We start from the raw sequence: 14,372 nt of genomic DNA, 5'->3' as shown, positions 1-14,372 counted from the left end.
TATGTAAAAGTGCTCATAAACCATTTACTATTTAATCCTCTGCTATAAATTCCATATGAACATGACAATCAGGAATGAACACACCCAAGATGTTTAGATCGGTGAAGTGTTCACAGAGCAATATGATGATATTTCCCTTTTCATAGGAAATTCAATTCAATAACATTTGATCAAGATATTTATGGAACTTTACAGGAAAGAAAACATAACACTGCCAATATGCATGAAGTCTTGAGGATAATGGATATCTTCAATGTGTCTAAGAATCCCCACCAAGATAAATGAAAAGGAGACCACGTCCTAAAGTGTCAAAGTCTCTTCCATCAGTAATTTTTGATTGAAGACTTGCATCTGAGTAGAACAGAATTTTATATCAAGGTATTTGAGATGGTTTCTAGTCCACGTAAATGGATAAGAATCAGACTGGGCTCATACACAGTGAAAATTAAGGGACATGATCTCAGTTTACTTCAAATTTATAACTGGAGAATGAGCCAATTTTAGAATTTAATTGAAGCAGAGGATGAATAAATTGGTCCAGAGTTGTCTGGACATTTTATCATGAAGAGATCCCAGTTGAAATCCTGTAATTTCTGAGAGTTAGCAACTTGCTATCTCCAGAGACTAATACAAGGGGCATCTGATGAGTGTGCAAGAATCAAATGTTTTCCCATAAATAAATGAGCAATAGGATTGCTGTGCAATTCTTTAATCATCTGAATAAATGAAGAGCCAAAGCCCACCCATTCCAAAGTAGCAAAAACAATTCTGTCAAAGGCCTTCTCAGTGTAAATCAGTATCTCCAAAGATTTCACGGCCTGAAAGGGATGATAAAATATTCTAGGAGAGGAGTAATGATTCAATATAAAGTCACTCTGAATCAGGAACCTAGTATTGGTTGCAGTCTGACAGTCCAAATTTTTGCAAATATTTTGCAGTCCAAAGTGATAAAAGAAACGTGTCTGTAGATTTTGACTTGCAGTGGATCTCTCCTAGGTTTCTCTAACATGACAATTTGTACTTCTTTCATACATCCCACACATTTCTCAAGAAGACACAAAATATTGGTACAATTTTTGAAGACAGGGAGCTAGTTTAACTCAAAATTTCTTGTATAATTCAGCCATAAAACCATCTGCACCAGGAGTCTTATGGGTGTTGAGCCTCAATAGACTTGTAAATCTCTTAAAGATCAATTGGTTTAACCAATGAAGGCTTACTTGTGTTAGGAAGAGTAGCTTGTGGCAGCAATGCAAGAAATATGATAATAACAACAACTGTGGGGGTCATGCAACTTAGATGTGTAAATGTGAGAATAAATATCTCTAAAGAAAAATAAGATTTTAAGCCCTTCAGGGATAGGGAAATATGTACTGTATCTGAATGTAACTCACCTTAAGCAAAACTGAAAAAAAGGCATGAGCTAAATAAGAAATTGTCATCAGTTACTATTTCCCTAGTAGAAGCTTGAACATTTTTAATCTGCTGTCTGTTACATTTTCCTTTAAGATACAGATCCAATGCTCAGCCCACCTTAAACAGTGTGCCTGACTCTAGCCTACTGAGAAAGCAGCCAGTTGCACTGCTACTTCAAAACATGAAAGCAAGTCACATCTGCAAAAGAAGTCATCCAAAGCATCTGCAACTCCAGTTGATTAATTTCTTGCTCCATGACCTGTAGTTTAGCAGGCTGTTGTATTCTTACAATAGATGTATGAACAATAATGACTCCCCTAAGGGGAACATTAAATGCATCCCATTCTACATGAGGGGTGAGTTCAGCAATCATTAAAGTAAAAATACTAATCTATTGCTGAGTTAATAAAAGAAAAAAAACCAAACTGAGGATCCAACATTATCTAGTTATTAAATTGCTATTGTGATCATTCTTTAACATCAAGATATCTCATGATCAGATATTAAAATGCATCCCATGTGTTTTAATGATATGTGAAGCCAAAGAATTAGATATCAGAAAGAAGTCTATTATTGACTAAAAGTAATGCACCAACGAGAAAAAAAGAGAATTATTTCTATGGTAAAACCAAAGAAGTTTAAATATTACATTCAAGAATGTTCTCTGTCTCTAGGGGGCTCATATTCAGTTTTTTTGTGATTTATTTGGGTTTTTTTTTTTAAATCTGGGGCAATGGATGGTTAAATGGCTTGCCCAAGATCACAAGGAGCTGCAGTGGGAACTGAACCCTATTCCTCCCATTCTTAGTCTACTACACTAACCATTAGGCTATTACTCCACTTATTACTCAATAGCAAAATTAATGTAGAGCTAGACACAAGTAGCTGTACGAGGTCCATTCTCTCCCTTAAAACTATTCTCCATAGTTCCATCTTTGCAACTGTAATTTGATATTGAAACAGGAGGTACTGTAAAGTCTTTCATGATTGTCGAGTATTTGTTAAGCATGTAGCACCACTGTAGTTAATACTAGCAGGAATGTAATGTCAACAAAAGACAGGAACAGCTGAATAAGACAAGTGCATAAAGACAAACAAATCTTGAAGACCAAAACTCCATTTACACTTTCTATCTGCAAAACTCATCAAGAGGAATATCTTTAAAACAAGCTAAACAAAAGTATTCCTGAGTGGATTGTTAATTGTGATAACCGTGCAAAGGAGCTCTTCTGTTTAGTCACTTCTCTCTTTTTATTAGGGCAGAGGGCTTCCTTCCCTTATGCCAATACACCGGTCACTTTTTTGTCACAAACATTTGTAATATTCTTCCTCATGCTGTCTCTCTTTTTCCTCTATCTGTCTTGTTGATTTTGAATAAGTTCCTTCTATAGGCAGTGCAGTAGTATAGCCAGCCCTGTAATTTAGGGAGGGCACAGGAATGGAATGGAGAACAAAGAATTCTTCTTTCCTCTACTCCACACCTGCACTATTTGCATCTTTGCAGGCAAACTTTGCATGCTGGTGGGACTTTGTATGTCAGGATTTCTTATGTCCTGACATGCTCAGAGCAGGAAGGAAACAGCAGGGAATGGTGGCACTGTATCTATTTGGTTGGTAGAGATCAGCGTCCCTGACAGCAAGGTAAAGGAGGGTGCTAGAGTTTTGGAGGGAGATCAAGCCCAAAATAGGGACACAGCCCTCCCCTCCACACACACTTATAGGGTTAGTGCCTCTTGAAATATACTCAGTTCCATCTCCTCCCTGTTTTTCTCCAAGGTATTGTTCTTTCTTTCTATAGAATCCTCTGTCTTAGATCCTAAAACCCTGTCACTTATCAAGGAACTTGCTTTGTGCTTGTCTGAGTCTATCATGCAACTGGTTCACTCCAGTCATGCCCAGGGTTATTTCCCTAACCCTTGGTAAAAAAGCAGTGAATGGGTCATTACTCAAAAAATACTCCATGGACCCTATCAGTCCAGCAAATTATCAGCCCATTACTAACAAGCCTTACATTTCAAAGATATTTGGAAGGTTGTTCTTTTTCAATGATGCCTTCCACCCTAGGGAGTTTGGTTTCTCACCACAGCACTAAGTCCTGTCGTCTTTCTCTAATTAGTGAAGTTAAACAGCATTGTGATACAGCCAGCTTTACCTTCTTATTTTCCCTTGAACTTTTGGCTGCTGTTGATTTGGTCATCATCATCTGCTTGATATGTTCTTGAGAATTGGTATTAGTAGAATTGTTTTACAATGGTTCGCATCTTTCCTATCTAACCATTCCTTTAGGGTCAGAACTGAGATTTCCTTTTCTGTTTCCCAAAGGGCTTGGTTTTGGCCCTGCTTTGTTTAATGTCTTTTAGTCTATTTTCTACACTGATCAAAATTTAGGTCCTTCTCCTTACTATTTTCCAAGATATAAGGTCTCTACTAAGTGAATCCATCTTTTTGACCTTACACTTTTAGAAAAGGATTCTTTTCTAAAAGTGACAGTTTGACTTACTGATAAACAGCCAGTCAGGCGATGTGGATCACTGGGACTGTTGTAGTACATTATTTTCTCAATATCCATACATTTCAGATTATTTCATTGCCCTGTGACCATCATTAAAAATTCTCAATGCCACAATCGACATTGAATTGTCCTTTGAGTCTCAAATTCCCTCAGTTTTTAGGACCTTCTTCTTTGCATTACATCACATTAGATCCATTTGCATATCACTGATTAGTAATGAAATTCACACCCTCATTCATGTCCTTATTACTAGTCATCTTGCATTAGCATTTCCTGGGGCAGAAAATAGGAAGAATAGATATGCAATTTGCACTTACATGTATACGGTAATTTATAAAATCTGGGCACATTGCCTAGGTACCTACCTTCATAAAATTACTTCTGCCTTGGAGCAGTACAGCTTTGTGCAATATTTTGTGGGGCAGGCAAATTTATAAACATACATTTAAAAATTTCCTTTATAAAATACTCTTCCCCGTTTATAAAACCGTATGGTTTTTAGCACCAGCTGCAGTGATAATAGCTCCAAAGCTCAAATAATTCCAATGAGCGTGGAAGCTGTTACCGCCATGGCCAGTGCTAAAAACCATACTACGGTTTTGTAAAAGGGGTGGAGAGTAAGTGCAGCATATGCTTCTATGTGCCTCAATAGTTTAGACACCTCATTATAAAATTACTCTTTTTAAGCACAATTGCACAGTGCTCATAGAATCTAGCAACTATCTCTACCCCCAAAAGCAAGATCTCAGCAGTATTCTGGCAATTCCTAATAGTTCTACCTTAGCCAATTACCTCTCAGTTTTACCTATCACATGCCAGGTGTTCCAACTAATCTCTTTCTATCTCTCCTCCCCCTCCCTCAGCCCTTCGGTCACTCTGTCTCCCCCTCTCTTTCTCAACACTTATCTTCTTCTCATCCTGTCTCTTTCACGTATTTCCCCACTTTGCCTCAGACTCATTCTCTCTAAAACCATGCTTTCACAACCAATCTAAACTCTTTTATTCCCAGCTAGCTAGCTCTCATACAACCCAATCAGTCCTCCACCCCTTCTCCCCCAGTTAGCCAGTCCTCATTCACACAGTTACTATATCTTCAATTAGGCTCCCTACACCCTCTTCTACCCCCAGCTTCAGATTCCTCTCAGGCTAGTCGGCAGACTCAATGTGCCTCTCCCATAGGCTGCTGTTACCAGAAAAGAAACAGATCTTTTCCTGCAGTCTGTACCATATGCAGTCATTGAGTCATATGGTACAGAAACTCTCAAATGGTCATGTGAGATGCGATACTGGAAGAGCAAAGTCTGTTAACCAGCATGAGTCCTGTACTATATGGCTCTGGCTCACTGAGGGTCATATAGCACTGATTATAGGAAAAGCCCCATTTTTCCTACTATGGAGGTATCAAGTAATGAAGAATTAAAAAAATAGATGGGTATGAAGGAAGTAATTTTATAAGGAGCCACATAGATTTAGACAGCAAATACATGTAAATGCTGGTATTCTGGCCATTTATGTACGTATATGAACATATACCCATAGGCACTCATATGAGGGGAGTCTGGGTGAGGCTCAGGAGTGCACACTAATGCATCTAATTAATAAAATGCCACAAGTAACACATGTATCTCCCCAATCTAGGTGCAAGCATTTAAATCAGCTTTATAGAGGGCATAAGTGCACACACCTAAAATACGTGCATGTGTTTTTATTTATTTTGGGCTCAACATATTAAAAAAAAAAAATGAAGGGGTCAATATTCAAAGTGATTAAAATGGCCAGGCTATCCAAAGTTATTCTGTGACACTTAACTGGACAGTGTAACTGAATATCTCCTCTAATTGCCTATTCTAAAAACCATTCTAAAAACTCCACCCCTCTCTTCCCCTTTTCCCCCCTCCCTGCATCCACCTCTCCCTCTTTTTCCCTCTACTCCCCTACCCCCGTACTTATATTGATATCTATTCTCACAATCCCACTTTGTAACTATCCACTACTGTATACCATCTTGAACTGAAAAGGTATGACTGGATATAAATAAAGCTTTATTATTATTATGCTCAAACTGGCTAGTTTGTGGGGGACTAGGGGCAGATTTATGGAACAGCGGACACTTAGCCGGTTAATAGTGATTTTCAATACGCTAACCCAGTGTCTCTCAAACTGTGTGCCACAGCACAGTGGTGTACCCCCAAAGAGATCCTGGGTGTGTCATGAGAGATTCCAGAAATTTACTTTATTAAAAAAAAAAAAAAAAATTCTCTATAAGTATACACTAGAATACATGACACATAAGTAGTTTATGCAAGAGTCTGTCAATGTTATGAGCATCTATGTGCATAAGGATACAACCACCCAGACAAGCATCATTCTTTGACATGATTGGTCCTTGAAAACTAATGGCAAGTAATTTTAGTTTTATTTTTTATGCACTAGTTATCCTAACTTGAGCAACAAAGCAATCAAGGCTTTGTTACCATTTGTATCTTCTTATCTTTGAGAACTTGTATTTTCAGCTCTGACAGAAATTAAATTTTAAAAAAAGAATGGGATTCAAGATGGTGGCAGCAAGATGTTGGCGCTTCTGATCTGGCCTGGAAGGGAAACAACAATTTTACCTTTTTGCAAAAATGCCTCCTTCTAAATGTAAGGAGATAGTGTGATCCGATCCTTTAACGGTGAGAACTTCCACCCCTGCATAGTGGTCAATTTTGGAGTTTGTTGCCACCACAGTTCCCATTGTGGTATCCGGAGAGAGGCCACCGTTGTCTTCGACAGGAAGAGAGGCAGAAGACTTAGACCTGGAAGCATCACTATCTCCTCCAGTTGCTGTTCCACCACCATGCTCAGCTCTAATCGTGACTCAGCTTGGGGAGTTGATCACAGGAGAGCTGATAGCTTGCAGCTCAGCTTGGGGAGTTGATCACAGGGGAGACTCCTATTTGAGGGGCAGAGGCTGTGAGAGTTCGGAGAGTGCATGGATATTTGGGACCTAATGCTGATGCTGGTTCTCAATTGGTGAAACCTGCGGTGGTGACTTTGGAGAGCATTTGGGAAGGTCTCTCCAAGCTGACACTACAGAAGAATTTTCTATTAAATTGAAGCAAGTTAAAGATAGAGTGGAAAGCCTTCAAGAGTTATCATCAGGAATTGTAAAAGATAAAACTGTGCTAAATAGGAAGGTTGAACAATTGGAAAATTACAATTGTAGATTAAACATTCATCTTTTGAATTTTCCAAAATCTCTGGGTGTGACTCCTATAGAAATGTTTAAAAAGTATCTTATTGAGGTTCTGAAATTTTCCCCAGAATGTATTCCATCTTTGAATAGCATATATTATTTGCCTGTAAAGAAAAAAGTAGGAACTAACCCAGAGATAGAAGTGAATTTAAGTGCTAAAGGAACTTTAAATGTTATGGATTTACTTGAATCTACATTATCTGAATCTTCTGAAAGAGACACACTGTTAGTGTCACGTGTCTTTGAACAATATATTAATGCAATATTTAGATTATATTTTCATACTTCTCAAATATTAGTCTACTGGAATAAAGTTTTGATGTTCTCAGATATAACCAGGGAAACACAGGAACAAAGGAAATTGTTTCTGGCAATGAGAACTGAAACAGTGACTTTGGGTGCTACATTTTTTATGGCTTATCCTGTATGGTTAAAAACCTTGGAGTAAAATATGCATTTTATTCACCACAACAGTTGCAAGCTTTCCTAGATTTGAAGAAGTTGGCAACTGGGATTGTTTAGCTAATTTCCGAACAGCCATTATGATAAATGGGGACCCAAGCTGTTATGCTAATACCTGATGTATTACAAGCAAATTGAGTTTCTCTTCACCCTAGTGCATGGGTGTCAAAGTCCTTTCTCGAGGGCTGCAATCCAGTCAGGTTTTCAGGATTTCCCCAATAAATATGCATGAGATCTATTTGCATGCACTGCTTTCATTGTATGCTAATAGATCTCATACATATTAATTGGGGAAATCCTGAAAACCCGACTGGATTGTGGCCTTCGAGGAGGGACTTTGACACCCCTGCCCTAGTGGGATCCCCACATTCATAATTGTGGTCTAAGGAAGATAATAACTTTTATTATATTTGTTTTGTTTTTCCTTTACTATTTGTTTCCTCTGTATTACTGAAGTGAGAGTTAATTCTTATAACATAGTTTGAAATGCAATAAAATATAAAATATAAATTTTTAAAAAAGAGAGAATGACTGCAGATGATGAATGATAAAATGCGTTTGCTTGTCAACAATTAAGCCACGTTTGGAGTTAATTTGCACTCTAAAACAAGCACATCCATCACACTGATGAGCAATTCTAGTCTATCTACTTTAGTTTCACCATTGTTACAATTACTCAAATATAGCTTTAAAAACTTTAAATAAATAACTCTCAAATTTAATTTTTTGTTGGTTTTGCAATTTTATCATTTCAATTATAATGTGCTGCAAAAAAAAATTTGCTCCGTTTAGTGTGTTGCGAAAAACATTTGCTCCATTTAGTGTGCCAGAGCTAAAAAAAAAGTTGGAGAGACACTGCGCTAACCAGATAAGTTAAGAAGGAAAAACATCTGTCTCAGCTTTATACAGCAAGTTAACTGGATACTGGTCTGAATATTGGCTGGTACCAGTTAACTTTCGAGTTGGTGGCCATACCTGGATATTCAATATCAGGAGCCACGCATACCCATCTCCCATTTAGGGATAAAGAAGATAGACAGATGAAGAGAGCATTCCAGACATGAAATGGAGTAGAGTAGTCATCTAATAGAGCAGCAGGATGAAAACAAGGGAAAACTTGTTCAACTCCTACAGTGGCTCCTTACGTTTTTGGGCAACTCATTTAACTCTCATTGACCTTAAATATAAATTATGGCCCCTTTTACTAAAGTGTATTAAATGGACTTAGCTAAGCTCATTTCTAGCATGTCCCTAAAATAGGGCTTTTGTTTTATTTTACATTCTTTTGCATGGAATTATAAAACTGGCATTTCAAGCCGCAAAATTGGATGTATATATTATATAGTATATTATAGAAAACACCAGATTACAAAATCTGCCAAAGGGTAATTAAAACAATGTTATTTTGAAAATATGTCAAAGAGAGATAGCATGATGGTTGTTTATTGGTGATGCAATAATTTGTATTTCCTGGAAATGTCTAGTTTTTATTCTTATTGTAATCCACCTAGAACTACAAGGTTAAGGCAGAATAGAAGTCAATAAAGTAATGCAATGAAACAATTAATAGTTAACTCAACATTAGAGAGTTAGCATGCTAACTGGTTAATGCTTCTATGCCCTTTCCCGACCCATAGTGCCCCTTCTTCCAAAAAAAATAAATAAATAGCTTTAGCATGTTTTGTGGTAAGTCTTTTTTTTTTCCTGCATTATATATCCAATAGCGTTTAACACTGCTCAGTAAAAGGGCCCCTTAGATTGTGAACTCTCCAGGGACAGAAAAATACCTCCTATGTCTGATTGTATATATCTTCAATAGTTTTCAAGCTTGAGGGCAGTAGATAGACATAAAATAAATTGGTAGAACAGAGAACATTCAAGAAAGTGAGAATACTGCAGTCTCTGACAAGAATACCATGTTGCAAAACAAAGAAAGAGAAATTAAAATTCTATAGTGAACATAAATGTGAGCACAAAATTGAATGACAGAATAATTACCTCTTATTAATTTTTCCTATTACAGATTATAAATATAGAATTATTTACAAAATAGTCTACATACAAATGAACGATGAGCATGAACATGTGATAACTCAGCCAACTCACAATCGCAAAATGAGTAAAGCACCTATGTTCACAAAGCACCTATGTTTTCACACAAGTGTGAGCTACAAAGAGCATGTGAAGTCATAGATGCAATCAAATAAATATATTCAAGAAAATGAACAATTGAAAATCTCGATAATATCCTCTATAGGTACCCCAGTGATGTGAAGCACTCTCCTGGGCTCCTCTGCTGAAATCTGGGTACCCTGCTATCCAGGTAAAACCTGGGTGCCCTGGCTGCCTCCATGAACTAGGAAAGGGTGTTGATATATGCCGCATCAACCTGAAAAACAAAAATAAGGACATTCATTCCAGTAATGAAGAGTAAAGTCAACACATTTAATCATATTAGATTAAAATTACATTTACTCAGACAATTAATATAAGCATGCACACAGATAGGACACAGAAACTATATAATTCCCTTCTCTTCTGTATATTTAAGAGTCAATTTTCCAATAGTCCATCTAAGAGCAACATCCATAAGTACTTGTTGCCCATGAATACTGTAACTCATTTTCAAAAGGAAACTCCACAAGGCATTTCTTGCCAATGGGTACAAAGGATTTTTGAAACTTGCCAATGGGTACAAAGGATTTTTGACTTTCTATTTGTTTCTCTTTCATATGGAACTTTGCTGCAAGAAATGTTGCCTTTCAGTCCATAAGAATGGTTCATCTAGCCCAGTATCCCATCTTCACAGAGACCAATTGAAGTCACAAGTAACTGGCAAAAACCCAAATAGTAGCAGCATTCCATGCTGCCAATCTCGGGCAAGTAGTAGCTTCTCCCATGGAGACTATGGACTTTTAAAACTACATAATAACATGGTAACTTAGTAGATGACGGCAGATAAAAACCCAAATGGTCCATCCAGTCTGCCCAACCTGATTCAATTTAAATTTATTTTCTTCTTCTTAGCTATTTATGGGCAAGACTACAAAGCTCTGCCTGGCACTGTGCTTAGGTTCCGACTACTGAATTCTCTGTCAAAGCTCACTCTAGTTCATCTACATTATCTCAGCCTTTGAAGCCCTCCCCAGTCCATTATCAACCACAGACATATACAACCAGACGTATACAGAAACAGACCGTGCAAGTATGCCCAGTACTGGTCAAGTTCTTCAATATTTACTATTATTTTCCGATTCTAGATCCTCTGTGTTTATCCCACACTTTTTTGAACTCCGTCACCATTTTCCTCTCCACCATCTCTCTCAGGAGCACATTCCAGGCATCCACCACCCTCTCCATAAAGAATAATTTCCTTACATTGCTCTTGAGTCTACCATCCCTCAGCCTCAAATTATGCCCTATGGTTTTACCATTTTCCTTTCTCTAAAAAAGATTTTGTTCTATGTTAATACCTTTGAAGTACTTGATTGTCTGAATTATATCTCCCTGTTCCTCCTTTCCTCTAGGGCAGCGATGGCGAACTTATGGCACGCGTGCCAACTGTGGCACGCGAAGGCCTTGCAGCTGGAACGCGCAGGGCCGCCATCAGGGCAGTACTACCAGGGGGTGCACAGGAGAGAGAGCTGAACGGGAACGATGGGGGACCCGCGGGGTTAAATATAACTCGAGCTGCGAGGCTCGTCTTCTACTCCGACTGCCCTGCTGCTCACACAGCCGATCGGAAATCTTCCCCGACGTCAGCGCTGACGTCGGGGAATATTTCCGATTGGCTATGTGTGCGCGGCGGGACAGGCAGGAAATAGAAGACAAGCCTACGCGGCTCGAGCTACATTTTGCTGAGAAAGTTGCTAAGATGGGCTGGGAGACAAACGGGGAACACAAAAGGGGGAGGGAGTGCGTTTTGGACACAAGGCATGAACTTGGGAGAAAGGAAGGGAGGGAAAGAGATGCTGAGGTGGGAGGGAATGGGTTTTTGCACACAGAAGGCATGCACTTGGGAGAGAGGAAGGGAGGGAAAGAGATGCTGAGGTGGGGGAGGGAATGGGTTTTTGCACACAGAAGGCTTGGACTTGGGAGAGAGGAAGGGAGGGAAAGAGATGCTGAGGTGGGGGAGGGAATGGGATTTTGCACACAGAAGGCATGGACTTGGGAGAGAGGAAGGGAGGGAAAGATGCTGAGGTGGGGGAGGGAATGGGTTTTTGGACACAAGGCATGAACTTGGGAGAGAGGAAGGGAGGAAAGAGATGCTGAGGTGGGGGAGGGAATGGGTTTTTGCACACAGAAGGTATGAACTTGGGAGAGAGGAAAGGAGGGAAAGAGATGCTGAGGTGGGGGAGGGAATGGGTTTTTGGACACAAGGCATGAACTTGGGAGAGAGGAAGGGAGTTAAAGAGATGCTGAGGTGGGGGAGGGAATGGGTTTTTGCACACAGAAGGCATCAACTTGGGAGAGAGGAAAGGAGGGATAGAGATGCTGAGGTGGGGGAGGGAATGGGTTTTTGCACACAGAAGGCATGAACTTGGGAGAGAGGAAAGGAGGGAAAGAGATGCTGAGGTGGGGGAGGGAATGGGTTTTTGGACACAGAAGGCATGGACTTGGGAGAGAGGAAGGGAGGGAAAGAGATGGTTGTGTACACGGGGAATAGAAGAAAGGAGAATTTTTGGTCATAGGGAGGTAGTGAGGTACAGACAGTGGCATACCAAGGTGGGGGCAGTCTGCCCCAGTTTTACGCCCCAAGGGGGTGTACAGCTGGCCACCCTCCAGTGTTCTCCATAGGCTGGCAAACTGCGTCTCTTTAGCCACTTGAGTGCCACCGCCGCCATTGGGAACAGGCCGGTGCCAAGTTCTCCCTGCTTTTCCCTGTGGGGCCGACCAACTCTCGCCACCCACGTCAATTCTGATGTCGGAGAGGACGTTCTGGGCCAGCCAATCGCTGCCTGGCTGGCCCAGAATGTCCTCTCCGATGTTAGAATTGACGTCGAGTGGCGAGAGTTGGTCGGCCCCGTGGGGAAGAGAAGCAAGGCGAACTCGGCGCCGGCCTGTTCCCGATAGCGGCAGTGGCAGCCTATTCCCCAGTGGCAGTGGCAGCATTTTCCCAATGGTGGTGATATAGGGGAGAGCAAGGAGAAAGAAAGAAAGGGGGGGACAGGGAGCCAAAAAAAAAAAAAAAGAAAGAGGGCTGGGTGAAACAAAGAAAAATGGGGCACGGAGAGAGAGAGAAAGACAGACATACAGAATGAAAGGGGGTATGGAGAGAGAGAAAAAGAAAGAAGGGGGCAGGGTGAAACAAAGAAAAAGTTTGGGGAGGGAATGAGGTCTGGAGGAGAGGAAGCATACAGGAGGCTGAAAAAAGGGAAGAATATTGGATGCACAGTCAGAAGAATAAAGTACAACCAGAGACTGATGAAATTACCAAAGGTAGGAAAATGATTTTATTTTCAATTTAGTGATCAAAATGTGTCCGTTTTGAGAATTTATATATGCTGTCTATATTTTGCACTATGGCCCCCTTTTACTAAACCGCAATAGCGTTTTTTAGCGCAGGGAGCCTATGAGCTTCAAGAGCAGCGTGGGGCATTCAGCGCAGGTCCCTGCGCTAAAAAACCGCTATCACGGTTTAGTAAAAAGGGAGGGGGAATATTTGTCTATTTTTGTATAGTTGTTACTGAGGTGACATTGCATAAAGTCATCTGCCTTGACCTCTTTGAAAACCCACGGAATATAAATGATAATTAACATTTTCTCTGCGTACAGCGTGCTTTGTGTTTTTAAAATTTTATTGTTGGTAGATCATTTTGACTTGGCCACAAAGGTAAGGGGGAGGGAGGGGAGCTGCTGAAAGAGTCTACCTTGACGTGGTTGCAGGCTTACAAATCTTTTGGTCAAAGAGTGCGGCGACAGAGAAAAGTATGTGTGTATTCGGCCCATGAATGAAATCATTAAAACATTATAAATTGCCAATAAATTGAAATGAAAACCAAAGGATTGTGAATCAAATTGATTCTCTGACAATACAAAGATTCCAACCTTTAAAAATGATGTTACATAGTTCAGGCAACTTTATAAAGAGTTTTTAGATACTAAAATCTTGTTATTAAGGTTTAATTGACGTGCTGGCACTTTGAGGAAATTCTTTGGTTTTTTGCGGCAGTTTGGGCACTCGGGCTCAAAAAGGTTAGCCATCACTGCTCTAGGGTATACATATTCAGGGCTTCCAGTCTCTCCTCATACGTCTTTTGGCTACATTAATTGTTCTTACTGCATCCTCTGGCAATGCGTTCCAGAGCTTAACTATTCTCTGAGTGAAAAAAATATTTCCTCCTATTGGTTTTAAAATTATTTCCCTGTAACTTCATTGTGTGTCCCCTCTTTGTAATTTTTGATGGAGTGAAAAATCAATCCACTTCCACCTGTTCTATTCCACTCAGGATTTTGTAGACTTCAATCATATTTCCCCTCAGCCATCTCTTTCCAAGCTGAAGAGTCCTAACCTTTTTAGTCTTTCCTCTTATGAGAAGAGTTTATCATCTTAATTGATCTTCTTTGAACCTTTTCTAGTTCCGCTATATCTTTCTTGAGATAAGGAGACCAGAATTGAACACAATACTCCAGGTGAGGTCACATCATGGAGCGATACAGGGGCATGTTAACATTCTTAGTCTTGTTAACCATCCCTTTTTTAAATAATTCCTAGCATCATAAGAACATAAGAATTGCCGCTGC

At 39.7% G+C, this 14,372-nt stretch overlaps 1 protein-coding gene across 6 annotated transcripts in view; it reads right to left on the bottom strand.

The window, feature by feature from the left end:
* Positions 1 to 14,372, bottom strand: part of FIGN (fidgetin, microtubule severing factor) — a 362,039-nt gene that overhangs the window by 132,471 nt on the left and 215,196 nt on the right. The window contains exon 1 of one of the 6 annotated variants that reach the window (XM_033946806.1): positions 9,890 to 10,007. The exons of 3 other annotated variants lie outside the window; for them this stretch is intronic. The gene's annotated coding sequence lies outside the window, so the exon portion shown is untranslated. Of the gene's footprint in view, positions 1 to 9,889; positions 10,008 to 14,372 lie in introns of those variants that run through there. 2 more of the 6 variants (XM_033946802.1, XM_033946804.1) reach the window with 2 other exon arrangements.

The sequence above is a fragment of the Geotrypetes seraphini genome, chromosome 5 (genome assembly GCF_902459505.1).
Source record: "Geotrypetes seraphini chromosome 5, aGeoSer1.1, whole genome shotgun sequence".
Classification (NCBI taxonomy): domain Eukaryota; kingdom Metazoa; phylum Chordata; class Amphibia; order Gymnophiona; family Dermophiidae; genus Geotrypetes; species Geotrypetes seraphini.
Note: the sequence above shows the minus strand (reverse complement) of the source record. Positions and strands in the feature narration are given on the sequence as shown.